Source organism: Alexandromys fortis, unplaced genomic scaffold (genome assembly GCF_014885135.2).
Source record: "Alexandromys fortis isolate MF-2015 unplaced genomic scaffold, M_Fortis_MF-2015_v1.1 scaffold_81, whole genome shotgun sequence".
Taxonomy (NCBI): domain Eukaryota; kingdom Metazoa; phylum Chordata; class Mammalia; order Rodentia; family Cricetidae; genus Alexandromys; species Alexandromys fortis.
Window position 1 is genome coordinate 5,159,246 of NW_026067960.1, and position 15,177 is coordinate 5,174,422.

The 15,177-nt window shown below is 47.7% G+C and overlaps 1 long non-coding RNA gene across 4 annotated transcripts in view; it reads right to left on the reverse strand.

Moving 5' to 3' along the window:
* Positions 1-351: 351 nt before the first annotated feature.
* Positions 352-15,177, reverse strand: part of LOC126508025 (uncharacterized) — a 28,488-nt gene continuing 13,662 nt past the window's right edge. For 3 of the 4 annotated variants that reach the window (XR_007593700.1, XR_007593698.1, XR_007593699.1), the window contains 2 exons: positions 1,712-1,877; positions 352-671 (listed from right to left, as the gene is read on the reverse strand). This is a non-coding gene — a long non-coding RNA (uncharacterized lncRNA). The remainder of the gene's footprint in view (positions 672-1,711; positions 1,878-15,177) is intronic. The other variant, XR_007593701.1, reaches the window with a different exon arrangement.

The following is a 15,177-nucleotide window of genomic DNA, read 5'->3' on the forward strand; positions in this document are numbered from 1 at the left end:
TCTCTCCCATCCATCCATCCATCCATCCATCCATCCATCCATCCATCCATCCATCCATCATCCAGTTAGGTACTCATCTATTCATCCATGTACACACCCATTCATTCTGTCGGGTACCCACCCATCCCATCAGGGTCTACTGTATCCTCAGTGAAAGATGCTCCTATCCTGTTGCACTCAAGCCTAATCTAATAGATGGGAACAGATATTAAGAAATAAAATCAAGCAAAGTCTGTGCTAGAAGCAGAGGAACCGAAACGAGTAAAAAAAGGACCACACTCGTGCTCTTTAAAGCCCAGGAAGCAGAGCTGAGCAGTGTGCAGAGAACAGAAGAGAATGTGACATCCATCAATCTTTCTTCACAAGTTTATTAAGCAGATACTGTGCCATATACCAGAGAGGCATGGTGTTAACAACTCATAAAGCTGGGTGTTTGGGCCCCAGAACTCATTCTTACAGAGGTGATTAACAACCAAGACACCCTCCAGACTGGGCACAGTGGTTCATGCCTATAATACCCATTACTCAAGAGTCTAAGGCATGAGGGTTCCAAGTTTGAAGCCAGTATGGGCAACTCGGTGAGATCTTGTCTCAAAATAAATAAAAAGGGGGGCTGCCAGTGTAGATCAGTGGTAGAGCACTCACGTGTGGACCTGGCTTCAATCCTAGTCCTGTGGAAAAGAAAGAAAAGGACATCAATGAAAAATAAAGCGACCATATCACGGAAGGCCTAGTGCTAGGAAGCAGAGGAGTGGTGGGACGTCGCCCTGAAAAGGATGCAGGAGGTAGCCAGACCCTGCACAAGGTGCTGCGAGCTCAGGGCAGCAAGACATTGCCAGCCTACAGCAGACAGGGTGGGGCCAAAGTCTCTGGTGCCTTGGCCCAGCCATAGCATGGGTACCGACCGGGGCTGGAATAGCCTGGCAAAGGTTGCCATGAGGGACCAGGTCAAGGGCAGCAGCCAATCCCCAGAACAAGGGTCTACTTACAGTGTGATGCTCTGCAGACACCTTCAGGAGAGCCTCCACCCAACCCTCTGAAGCGAGCACAACAGGATTGAGGGGGGGCCCTCCAGAAAGGTCCTTTCCAGTTATCTTCCACGAGGCTATTCTGTTTGCATAGGGATGGAGATCCCCTCTTGGGCCCTCCCAGTTCTCCCTCTGTCTCTCCAACCCCAAGACCCCAGAGAGTCTCTTTCTGGACAAGGTTCCAAAATGATCACTAACCTTGGACAGCCTGCTCAGCTAGCCAAGCCCCCTCCCAGGTGCCTGGACGCAGGTCATGGCTTTGAAATGCGAGTATGGTGGCCTGAGAAGCTCCAGGTACTCTGACAAGACCCTCCCACTTCTCAGTGGCCTCCAGATACAACTGTCTCTGGCACTTTCTACCCCAATCAGCTACCTTGACAGGGAAGGGGACCTCTGAGGACAAGTTCTGTGTATAACCAGGAACATTCTGGAAGCTGTTAGCCCACTCCTAAGCAGAGAGAAGGCTAGTTCCTCCCAGTCATAAAATTCAAGGGAAGAACAGCCCTCCTCTGCCAAAGGCCTGGGCCTCTCCTGCTGGGCCCCAATGCTGTCGATGTCTCTTGAAGCCCTGTAGATTCCACAGCTCTGAGGAGCCACCATGCTGGGTCTATGTTCCAGCAAGATCCACCTTTCTACTCAGAAGACCCTTACTGGATCTGGGTAAGGTGATAGTCAATTCTTACCTCAGGAGACAGAGCTTCCCAGAGCTCTCCTGCTTAGCAAACCTTCCCTTCAGGATTGAAGGTTGTGCTCCACATACAAGAGACTGAAGCGGAGCAGGTTTCCAATCTCAAAGGGGCCTTTGTGAGGCTCCACATCGCACACCGTGGTGGCAAGGCTCCAAAGATGCTTACAAGAGAGAAATGGGGCGGGGAGTATCAACAGCATAAACCAAACAGATACGGCTATATAAAGTTCTTCGACTTAATGTCTGACCTGGTGGCCAAACAGCCATTAAAAGACATATTTATGGGCAATCTTTGGGCTACTATTTGACCATGTGAGACATAAGAGTCATGATTTTGGAAATACGAGTCCTTTTCTAATGAGGGAATACAGGTCATTAACAAATAGGCTTGGAAGTCATCTTCCAAGGTCTTTGTCCATGATCCTAGACAAATCATCTTCCCAGAACCCTTTTCTTCAGAGCCCTCTCCCAGGCAAGTACGGGAACTCGAGTCTGAAGATGAGATTTCTCAGTTTAGAAAAGATCAAGCAGAAGAGGACAGAGCCATGGTCCTCCAGCTGATCCAGCAAAGCAAGGACAAGGGACAGAAACAAATGAATCAATGAGGCCCATCCTTCACTCAACCACCATTACAGACAACAAACACAGACACTCACAGGTGACATGGCTTGAACAACTGAGGATGGCACCATGCCTAAGAGGAGCTCAGGACAGAAGGGTCCCAGGAGTCCTACGCTGAGGCTCAGAGAAGGTGTTTTAGTGCACATCCTACTGCTGAGGGCTGGGGTACTTTGTATTCCCCAGAGGAAGACCGCAGCTTTACTGGGGTCCCAGGAGTATCAAGGTGATCCCTTCAGAGTCCCCTCTGTGGATGTGTCTGACTTGGAGATGTGGCCCAGACGCTGGCCATACGAACACACAAAGGCTTTCCCACCTCTCAGCTCTCCAGGCTGCCAAGAAGGTAAGCTGTGATCTCAAAGGTGCTGAGCCACTGCTATTACAAGTGCACCCCACCACCATCCTCAAGGACACCTTGGGCTCTCCCTACCACTTGGGGTGGTTGTTCAAAACTGTTTCAGCCTACGGCCTTAGCTCTGGCTTAGGCTTAATGAGGGTCCCTTTTTACACTGCCAGTGAGGCCCCAGAGAAGCCTCTCCCAGGCGTTACCATTTTAGTGAACATCCCCCAAATTCTTGGTGGTCGAGGGTAGCCCAGATAGTCATCAGCTCCAAGTCAACCTTAAGCTTCTGCTCACTTGCCTCCTGCATGTAGCATGACCACCATGAGGGCCAATGAGGCCTCACCTGAGGTAAATTATCTCCTTGCCACTCTTCCCCGTAGCCGTCAGAGCTTCTAAGTGTAGACCCCAACCCGAGTGAGGGGAAAGTTACCTGCCTCCCTCTTCATGCCTCTGTACAGCTCCAGCCAGCTCATTCCCAACCAGCTCCCTCTCAGGCCTGCTGCGGGCAGGCTCCTGAGGGCCTGACATCACCTCAGCTCCAGGCTCCTCTTGGACCCTCCTCAAAGGCCCCTCCATTTCCAAAAAGCAGCAGAGGGCAGTGTTTGAGAAACTGGCTCTGGAAGTCAACTGACTTCCTAAGTTAGAAGCTAGGCTGTGCCCCTTCCTAACTGTATGGCCCCGGGCAAGTCAGGACCTCTCTTGTAGTTAAGCTTCCTCTTTAAGTTGTCATGAAGACTCAGTAATTAAATGAACATAGAGTCCCCCTGAGGCCTGGGACTCCACACGGCAGACACTATAAACAGGTCAATAAGAATGAGGGCATCGGAAACCCCAAGACTGAGTGCAGAGCAGTAAGCAGGTGACATGGTACCACAGGACGCAGCATAGGCTTCCGGAGATGAAAGCATGCAAACAGCCTTCTTTTCACACTATCAGTCCTTCCAAGAAGCAAGAGTGAGCTGGGGAGAAGTCTGTACAGCCAAGGAAATGCAAGAAACCCAGGAGGGATAAGAACAGAGCTGAACCTGGGGCCACCCAAGGGTCCCTTTCCCCAGCCTCAACCCCTTTTTCTCATTTGCAAGCTCCAGATTCCAGGACCTTCTTGATGATGTCTCTGCTTTTCTATGCCAGGCCAGGCCCTACCCAGTTGGGGTGGAGGAAGGCCCAGGGGCAGACAGCACAGATGTTATGTTGCCATGGTAACTACCTAACTCTGGTACAGGCCAGGTTACTAAGGAGTCACAAAGAGGGAACTGGACAGCCATGCTGGCTTATTAAGCCTATCGAAGGCCCCCATGGAAACTCATTCTCTAGTCCCCTGGCCTTCCCTTCTGCAGACACAGTCTGTGTCAATGACCAAGCCCCAGGCCTCCTAGACCAATGACACAGCAAAGTCAAGAGGGCCCAGCCAACAAGTCAGCTGCAGGGTATCTGCCTAGCTCCAAGGGCCCAGTATTCCTGGGACAAGAACAGCTGCGCTGTACTTCAGAAAAGGCAAAGGCTCCCTCTTCAAAATGAGTGACAGCAGGCATCTCAGTGGACCAAAAGGGGGCAGTCGTCCCTTGCCCATGGCCACCTGTGGTCAGGCGGATGGCGGGTCCAGAAGACCAGAGGTTCCTCTATGTCTTAAGTTACATATCTGAGGATTTTGGTAAAAACCTAGTATTTAAACACTAGTCAATGAGCTATTATTATCCAGACCAAGGAAGGAAGGAAAAAGAAAACTGTGTGGCTGTAACATCACGTATTTAGGTGACTAGGACGAGGGAGGGGTGGTCTCTAACTCTGCCTTACAATGGTGGGTGTTCAAATATACTATTTATCACCAGGGCTATTGCTGGTAGTTCTTTCTGAGGCCCAGAGCTTGGTTGGTCTCACTTTGAACCCACTCAGATTCTTGCCTGGAGTACTAGAGAAGAAAACAGGGTACTGAGTTTAGCATTCATTTCTCCTTAACACCAGAACAGGGCCCGATCCATAGGCTTTCTCCCTGACCCCATCCATCCCTGAGAGCTCTAACCTCTCCACTCCATCCTGTTCTGTCTGTCCTCAGACCCCACACTTGCTTCAGTGTTCCTCACCTGTCCCTGGTACCTCCAGCTTATTCATTATTCACAGGTTAGGCAGTGCCCAGGCCCTAATCCTGCCCCATTCTCCTGACCATATCTAGGCATAGCAAAAGTGTCCTCCAAATCCCATCGCTCCAGCCTGCTGCCAACCGAGCTGCCATTTGGCCTATGACATTTAAAACCACCTGCCTCCCCTTGCCACATAGGACCCAATACTCCCAGTTGCTTGGACACTGCTGGCTTGCTTGGCTCCACACGCCTGGCTCCCCCAGCACACTTGCTTGCTGACCTACAGCTCAGGCCATTCAACCCTTTTTCAGTCAGCCTATCTTAATTTGGCTCCTTCACCCCATGGATGCCCCCACATTCCTGCCCCTATAAGGAAAAGTCAAGCAGGGGACTAGGGGCGTTTTGAGCGGCAGGACAAGGTGCGGGCCATCTGTATGCCTGTGACATGGGAGCACATGCCTAGAGCATGGTGTGATGTCCGCCACAGCTGTCCCCTTCTCCTTGGCTTCCAACCCCAGTGGGCCCCATGGCCCTGCTATTAATATAATACAAAGAGGCCTAGCAGCTGGCTCAGCCGAACTCTTTCCACAGGCAGTGACAACTGTCATCATGTAGACTCCAAATGTCCCCACCATACATTCTTCCAAAAAGAGCACAGCGGAATCTGCCTGGATGCCTGCTACTGAAGACGTGCTGACTGGCCCTGACAAAAACAGAGATTGCCAAAGACTAATTTCTCCAAATTCTTTCAAGGGGTTCCCAATGCAAGAAGTAGTTGTAAGGAAGTCCTGGGGCTTACAACGGCCTAAGGGCCTAAGGTAGTGCCCAACCCAGTTGAGTGGCACGTGTCACCAAGCACAGGATAAAGCTGTTTGAAAGTTCCCTATCAGTTCTCTGCAAGGAAAAGAAGACGGCTTCTTCCTCTCACCCAAAGAACCAGGAAGGAGCAACAACCATAAGCTGAGAAGAGGAAAGTCACTGCTGTCCAACACCTGCAGGGCTCCAGGAGAGGAAGGGTGCCGGTCAGCAGAGGCAGAAAGGTGGACATGCACATGGCTACCATAGCCACACTCAGGCTGTTGACCTCCACTTGGGTGTATTTAAAAACTTCCTTAACAAGCTTAAACGTTGCACATGGTAACAGGATTCTAGAAACCCTAAAAGAGACCCGTGCACAGAGGCCTTTCCTGGGCAACCTCTTCATTTATGGAGAGAAGAGAAGAATCAAGTCCCCACCCTAACCTACTCCCCAGATAACCCAAGATGGCTCCAACTAACCCAGACCTGAAGGCACAGGCTGAACATACACTTTAAAATTTTAGCATTGGGGGCAGAGTGATGGTGGCTCAGTAGTACAGCATTTGCCTCATATGCCTGAGTCCCTCGATTCTCTCTCTGGCACTGGGAGCAAGAAAAGAGAGAGAGAGAGAGAGAGAGAGAGAGAGAGAGAGAGAGAGAGAGAGAGAGAGAGAGAGAGAGAGAGAGAACACCTAGCATTTAAAAATACTATCACGAGCCCCTGTGACCTGGGGACTAGGTCCAGTCAGGTGTATGTCCTGCTCACTGTGAATAGTTCCAGTCCATCATGCAGGCATGATTGGCTCTCTGTGCAAGGAGACCTGGGCCATAGACAAATCAGTATTTTTAGGCAAATCTTCTTGGCATCACAGACAAACAACATAAAGTGAAAGACGTCTACCTCCTTCCACCTGAATCCTGAAAACCCAAAGGGCCTTGAGGACAGATGTCATCCTATGAGACTGATGAGACCCTGGCCAGAAGCAGAGCTGGCCCTGGCACACGGTACTCTGGGAGGCAACTCACTGGAGCCCAAGAGCAAGGGAAAGCTCTTATGATCAGGCTGCTTTGTCTGCAAGGCAAACATGCACAGTGACAGCAAATGTCACAGCCAAGTCCCTCAAGACAATGACTTCTGTCCGTGTATTATTAGGAGGCAAAGGTTAAGGAAGGAAAATAGGCCCAAGGCATTTCTCCTGGTTGCAATTACACTTATTGGAAAGGGAGCCCCTTCCACCTCCCCAGTGCAAACTACCTCATCACACACTCACATCTGGCCTGAAAGTTGGAGGAAGGCTGGTGAATCAGTTCAGCCAGCATCGGGGCTTACTGTTAAGCCTCACAACCTGAGCTCCATTCCTAGAACCCACAAACTGTCTGCCCTTTGACCTCTATACATGTGCACACCCACATACACAAATAAATGATGAAAGAAAGAGTAAAGGAGCCATGGGCGAGCAAAGCCACTCTCTGGTGAATGCACTAGAGCGATAAGATAACACTACATTCTCTATTTTCTCTACGCCCGTGTCTTAGCGCCTCACATGGCATTCATAAAGGAGCCCCACTTACACTGTGACTAACTCAGAAGTGTCTGGGGAGAGGCAGTGGGGTGGGGCTGGAGACAGGGACCTTGATGCCTAAAGTGAGGAGCATTCTTTTAATTATGGCCGTTTCTAGCTTCAAATGTCTAGATCCAGGATTAGTAGGGGAAGTCTCCTCTGGGCTCCAGTGCTATCACAGGAGGAAGGTGCAAGCCTATGCAGAGTACTGTTAAGGGTGCTGCAGGGGTCACCACCAAGACTAGAGGAAAGGAAATGAACCCACAAGCTGGAGTGTAGCTGCCACTGTCACCCCCTTCCCCAGAAGGAACACTCTCCCTCCACCATCCTGCCCATGTCTTCCCTCCCTTTTTCTTCACAGCAAAGCTCTGAAATCCAAGCTGCACACTTTTAACGCTTCTCTGTGGCTAAAGAGTGATTAAACCCAGGTCACACCCGACCCCACAGGCAAAGCAAACAACCCCAGCCCTCTCCCACGCAGACTCTGGGCACAGAGGTGAGCGTTAGCTCTGCGTGGCACTGTGGGGTTATTAAATGGTACATATCATTTAGACAACTGTATGTCCCTGGGAGAGCTTCTGGTCTGCCATGGGTCCATGGGGCAGACATCTTGAGAGAATGCAGGCGCTCGCCTTTCTTGCACCTCAATTCCACAGTTTGCGGCGCAGTTTAAGGAATAACTGGTGCTTTTAGAGCTGGATATAGATTTTGAATTGCCAGCAGAAAAAGAATGTCACTAAACTACATTAGTTTTCACCTTGGCCACGTCCTTCCAGCTGTCGTGTGGACTTGGCTAGGCCTGACTACCCGGGGCATGGTATGGTTCTATTTCTAGCCTTCAAGGCACTTTTAGCTCTTGCTTCCTTCAATAAGGAGCCAGTGGAATGCCAGTTCTAAAGTGATCAAGAAAGGAATGTGGAATTGTGAACTATCCATTGCTATCAAGAGGGCTGGCACATGAGCCTGGGCTCACTTTCCGTCTCCACTCCAAGACTCTTCACCTGGGGCATGCAAGCTTGAGACAGACAGAGCTCAGACTAGGAAGACAGCCTACAAGCTGGTTCTCCCTGCTGGTGTTCTTACGGGTAAGCTAAGGGCAGCTAAGACTAGATCTTTCTGGAACTTCTGTGAAAGTCCAAGAAGCTAGATCCAATGTGGAGCGCCCCTTGAGGTGGCTCCTTGGCACTAGGTTTCCTCTGCGTCCATCAGAGAATCTCCATTGAGGGCCAGATTCAGACATTTCTGCATCATCTGATGCCTTTTCCTGTGGGGCCAAAGAGTACTACTTCTAGAGCCCCCAGGCTAAGACAGGAGGATACTCAGCATGTGGGAGCATGAGACACAATGTTATCACACACATAGCTGTGCTCCCCATTTCTTTTGCTCAGTGAAAGGGGACACATTCCCCTTGGCACATCCATGTTGTCCCCAAGCCTTGTGACTGTTACCACCACCCATTTTTATATATTTCTATAGTTAACTCTCTTGGCTACACCTACACTGGTTTTCCATTTTACTTCCCAATCCTGATACCAGAGCTTTCTAACAAACTTGATTAGGCACCTCCTGGTCACCAGGGTAAGTAAGGGCTTCAACCAATGAAGACCATTCAACATGGTCCTCCACCCCCAACTCAACCCTATGTTCTACAGCTCTGCTGACTGTCCCATCAGTCTCAGCTCAAGTGTTCAAGGAGACCTTCCCAGGAAAGCATCCCCTGACATCCAAGTACAAGAGAGTTTCCAGCACTGTGTGCTCTGAATACAAAAGAGTTCCTTTCCAGGGCTCTGCAGTGTGATGCCCACTGTATGGAGAGGAGAGGCAGTGTCTGCTTTAGCTCACAGGCATCCAACCTCAAACTGGCTCTTCTGTACTCTATTGCCTCAGTCCTGTCTAAAACAAAAAAAAACAAAAACCTCACTCAAAGAAAATTATAGGTGTATTTCATACAGACAACCCAATGTGCCAGCATCTGACTTCCTGCCTGAGGTCACTGAATTCCTTCCTCTAATCTTTTGACCTTTCCTACCATTGCCACCATCAATACCACCACCTTTATTGGTGCCATCACCATAAACACCAACTACCTAACACTGAGAAAACAAAACACAACACAGCTGTAGAGAAAAAGCTCTTTAAAATAAGCAGAAGGAGCTGCGCCCTTGTGTTCTCATTGGAGACACCCCCTCTTTCTTTCATATAACATAGTGAGCCATAAATGAAGGGTGAAGAAATTGGGGGAAGGGACAAAAACAGCAGCCTAGTTAAACCACTAACTAGGGCAGTGGTTCCCAATATTCCTAACTCTGTGACTCTTTAATAATCCTTCATGCTGTGGTGACCCCCCCCACCATAAAATTATTTCTGCTGTTACCTTATAACTTAATTTTGCTACTGTTATAAATTACAATGCAAATTACTGTTTTCTAATGTTCTTAAGTGATCCCTGTGAAAGGGTTGTTCACTCCCCAAGTGGTCATAATCCATAGGTTGGGAACTGATAGAACAATCTAGAAAAATAAAAGCAAAATAATTCTCAAGTAAAAGCAGCCCAGATTTACCAAAGATTTTAATTCCAAAGCCCAAGATGGCACTCAGCTGCAAGTTCTGTGTAGATTTCAGATTAAAATTTCAAATGAAATGTGTGGTGTTAGGGGGAAAAAAAATTCCTTGAAAAACAAAAAATTATCTTAAAAAAAAAAAAGACTCTTGCAAGGATTGTAGGGCAATTTGGAGATGCATATCTCCTGTTTCATCCTTGGTGTTTGTCACTGCAGCACAGCTGCCATGGTTTGTATGACTTTGTGTGCACTGCTGTGTTTTATAGTGTTGATAGATCTCAGAGTTGTCTGGTGGGCTTTTAAGGCCTTCTGTGTAGAGTCATAGCATCCACAAACAAAACTTTGACTTCTTCCTATGAGTGATGCACCTGCTTGTTCTCTGGTCTCAGTGTTCTAATTAAGATTTTACATACCATACCAAATAAAGGCAGAAGCAGGGGGCACCCCTATGTTGTGTTAGATTTTAATGGAAATACTGGGAATTTTCCCCATTTATAATGTTGGCTACAGGTCTGCCATATATGGCCTTTATTATATCAAGCAATGTTCCTCCTACTCCAAGTTTCTTCAGGACTTTCATTCAAAAGGGATATTGGAGCTTACACAAATCTTTTCTGCATCGTTTCAAATGACCTCATGAGTTCGTTTACATGACATGTCACATTTATAGATCTCTGTGTGTTGTTATCCCTGCTTCCCTGGAATGAAACCTACTGTCATTGTGATGAGGTATCCTTTTGATCTTTTCTTGAATCTGGTTGGAAGTTTTAAAAAATTTATTTGTGCGTTATGTGTATGGCCTGTGCCTGTGCCATGACTAATGGAGGAAGGATCACACAAGGATGAATTCAGCTCTTTCCTTTCAACATGTAGGTGGGTGGATGGGTATGTCCCCAGGCTGGGCAACAAGCTTAGATCCATTGAGCCATCCCATGAGTTCTTTTAAATATCTTTTGGGGCATTTTTACAACCATGTGAAATGGGTGCATAATCTTCATGTGTGTTTCCAGCTTTGGCATCTCAATAATACTGGCTTCTTAAAGAGTTTGGAAATGTTCCTCCCTTCCTGTTCCATGGAGGAATTTGAGACGTGCTGGTCTTGGGTCCTCTGAGAAGGCCTGGTAAAATTCCCCAGTGAACTCATCTGAGCCCAGACTATTTTAGTCATGTGACTGTTTTTATTACACACCAGCATCACTACTCACTATAGATTTGCTTAAATTATTTATCTCATTTGGGTTTAATAGATTTCTTTTGGAACTCAAAAAGGAAATTCAAAATCAATTACTTTAGATTTTCCAGATGTGTGGAATATATGTATTTAAGCCATGCACACGTGGTTTGCTGATTCCTCACTCTGCTCTGCTGTCTACGCCGTCCTATCTAAATTTATCAATTGGATTGTCTATTCCTTTCTTTTAGTCAGTTTGGTTAAAGACTTGCCAATCCTACTCAAAAACTAGCCCTTTGTTTTTCTGCCCCAACGTAACTGTTTCTGGGCTACTCATTCTGGTTATTAACTGTTCATGTTTGCCTAAGGCCATGACATGCATCACAGAGCTATTCATCTATGTGCAGAGGTCAGAGGACAACTTGGCCACATGGGTTCTGGAACTGAAGTTAGACTGAGCCACCTTGCTGTTCGTTAAGGAGGTGCTGAACTGTAAACTCTTAAAACTGCGTCATTGGTGCCAGTGATTGGGTTTGTTGTGTTTTTATCCACTTGCTTCTAGGAGTTTCTTAATTTCTTCTTTAGTCTTCTCCCACTTGTCTATCACCCAGAAGTGCACTGTCTGGTTTCCGAAGACTGTGAATGTCTATAGTTTCACCTGCTAATTAGCAGTTTGACACCATCAGCAGACGCAACACAGGAATTCCATTAGTTCCTACATTCGGTAAGGTTCTTTTCGTACCCTAACACCAGCTTGGTTTTAAATTATTGGGGGAGTGGTAAAATTCAGTTTGATTTTTAAAACATTTCCTACTTATTTTTAAAAACTTAAAAGCAAAACTAACACTCCCATACAAACTTCTAATTATCATTCCCTGTCCTTCTAAAAAGGAAAAACAAAAAAACAAAAAACAAAATCCCAAAAGATGGGAGGTTTGTGTGGCCCCAGTCAGGTGAGCACCTTCCTCAACTCAGTTGGAGTGGTGAGAGCTCAAAGGAGAGTCTTCACCCCTCAGACAAGCGCTGGGCAAGCTGTGCAGGAGCTGAGCCCTCCACCCTCCCCTCTAGAAGTCAGCTGAGCATGCACTAGGGAGCCACTGGGGGCCTCATCAATCAGCCCATTCTAGAAATAGCAGAATCTAAGGAAACTGTACAGAAATCAACATCATCCCATGAACATGTTATCAACAGCCCGGAAACCTATTGAAAAACAGCCAGCCCATTCACAAAACAACAACGCATCAAACGCCTGAGAAACCTACCTATGCCACCTCTTCAAGGATCAAATACCACATTTTACATTCAAATTGTACAAAGAAAATAAAAGCCCTTAATGTGGGAAAGATCTGAATAAATGAAGAGACTCCAGGCTGAAGACTTGATGCAGAAGACCACAGTGCTCCTCACTTAATTTATGACTTTATGCAGTTCCAGGCAAAACATCACAGGGTTATTACAGAACTTGATAAAAATGGTTTTTAAATTTGTATAGGAAAATAAATGGGCAAAACTATCAGAGAGCTAGGAATCAGTACCTGGGAGGAAGGCACAGGCAGGTCTTAAAACAACGATTGCCTGGCTATAAACCAACCGAGGGAAGCATCAGGAAGATGTACAATTTAACAAACTCAATAGGAATAAAACAGATCACAATAAAAAAAAGTGCAGACCACACGATGCATCAACAATCAGAGGGCTGAAATGTCCTTCAAAGCCTCTTAGCCCCAGCAGACAGCAAGGCTGTCTTTCTCTTTTTCATAACAGAGAGATCATCAGAACATTTCAAAGGGACAAGATGGAGACTTCCTGACCCTGGGGAAAAGCAGTCTTTCTTAATTTCCAGCCTCCCAAGGTCCATCTCAAGCTCTTCGTTCCTGGAGCACTGACAATCAAAAGCAGGCCAAGGCAGCTAGTTAAACCCACATTGTTCTCTAATTATGCATCCAGTGTGCAGGAGGGAGGCTGTGCAGGCTGGTCTCCTGCCTTCTCTGTCAGTGGACACCCAGTAGGCACCATGGAGCCTTCCTATGGGACAGTGGCTAGCACCCACCCAGGGTTTCTGGCTTTTCCTCCTTTCATCACAGATGATAGATGGGCCAGGAGGGAAGCCATGGCCAACATGAGGAGAGGCCTATAATTAATGGAGGTTTTTTACCACAGCAGTGAGGGCTGGGACCACTGTCTTCATTTCTGGACCGAAGACCTACATTTTAGTCCTCTAAGGAAGGCTTCATTGTATGCCACTCCAAGTCCTCATGGGTCCCACTAGGAATCACGTCACCTTAACATTGTACATTAGTGACCCAGTTCAACAACTCTGTGTTGTACAGAGAAAGGTGGCCATTGGAAGGACAAAGGCAGGTTAAAGGGAGCCTGGCATAGATCGCACACCTACAAGCATGCCTGTGCAGAACCCTTGGGGGCACAGGGCAGGATAGGATGTCTACTAGACTGCTTTTGAAAAACAAAACCAAGTGAAAAATAATAAACAAATACCTCAGAATCCTCTTTAACTCAGAGTAAGCCCTGTGCATGAGGCCCATCTTGTCCAGTTATCTGGACAGGCTGGTTACAGAGCGCAGACTCATTTGCCTGAAGAAAACTGCCTCCCTTCTCCACTTCACTCTGTACATAAAGGAAGAGTCTCCACCTGCCACAGCCTCGGGACTAGACACGCGAGACTGGTCTAATCATAGATGGAAGAGCTCAAGCTCAAGGGGTTCTATGGGCATGAGCCTGAACCATGATACCACCAAGGGCTTTCTCTGGACTGGAGGCTTCCCCCTCCCCCCCGACCTATGAAAACTGAGTCAGAACCCCAGGCAAGATGAAAACCACTCTGAGGCTCTCTGTGCTGGTGGTTGACGTTGGGGTGGGGGTGGGGCACTGAGATACTCAGGAAAGTTGGACAAAGGCATGGCTGGGAGCCAAGGGCCTTCTGGACAACCAGATTCCTAGCAACCAGCAATATTTCCACCCCAAGACACCAGTTCCAGGCAGAAGCTGGGGCAGAAGACATTCAAAACCAGAGGTCTCCGAGCTAGTGATTTCTTCCACTGATGTTTCAGCTAGATGCGTAGGCAATCTAACTCTAACTCTACGCTGGGATGTGGGCAAAGCCCACTCCTGACATCTGCAGCGGAAAGCAAGGCTCATAAGCTTCAGGGACAAGACTCAAATCACTGATTTCATGGAAGAGAGAAAGACATAAGGAACTGTGTGTGTTGATCTGCATAAAGCAGAAGGTAAGAAGGGGCAACTTTAAGTCTCCTCAGGGGTGATGTGTCCAGCTCTGACCTCATCCTCTTCCCAACATGCACTCTATAGTGGTCAGGACAGAACCCTAAAGTTGGCTATTTCTCCTTGTTGTTTCCTTTTGGCTCCAGCTGGCCTTTCCCCCTAAATCACAAGATCAGGAGCTTGGAGTTTTCATAATTTCTCCTGGTGAGAGCCAGTGGAGATCAGAGAGCTTGAGTAACAGCAAAATAGCACCCCGGAGAGAGGAACCCAATGTTCCCGCATTGTGCCTAGTCCCCTTGGAGGACAGAACGGAGGAGCCCTGTGCCAAATTCCCAGTGGGGTTGAGCCTTCCTGACTGATTACCACAGTGAGGGGTGGGGCGCATTTCAAAGTCCCTCAATTCATCTCTCTCCAAAGGAGAGTCTGAAAAGCCCTCCATCTCCCAAAATAGTCCTTTCCAGTGACTGTCCAAAACATGCTCAACAGAGACCGGACCACTTGCCAGGCAGAGCAGAACCCAGGCTCATCTTGAAGAATGTGCTGGTGCCTGTAGGACCTCTGACAACAGCTGCAAGCCTTTACAGACTCACATGACTCACCTGTTGCCCAGAGCAACAAGCACATTGCCTTGCACATGGGAACAGGTAGAATGGAAGCAATCTTTTTATGAGTTTGAGGGAAACAAAAATCTTGGTTGGACTAGGTCTTAAAAGACAAATGGAGACTAACAGTCAGCTCTGGCCCCAGAAACTGGAAGACCTGTGACTCCAAGTCTGACTCTTAGCCTCCCTGCCCTGCTCATTCACTAGGGTAGAATTTGTTACTCTGAGCCCACTGGTAGTATGTTAATATTGGGAGGCATCTCATATTGATCTGCATTTTGCTGGATGGCAGGAATTGTTCATCCTCATTTACTTTGATCTCCCCACAATGCCAGGAATAGTGTCTTGGTCATAGAAGTGACTCAATTTGTGATTGCTAAAAAGCCAATTTCATTTGTAATTTCCGAGACAGCTCCAGGAGGGGAGGCAAAGAAGGCCAATGTAATTAATAGATGGACCTGACTAATGTCTTTGCTCCAGAAAGGGAG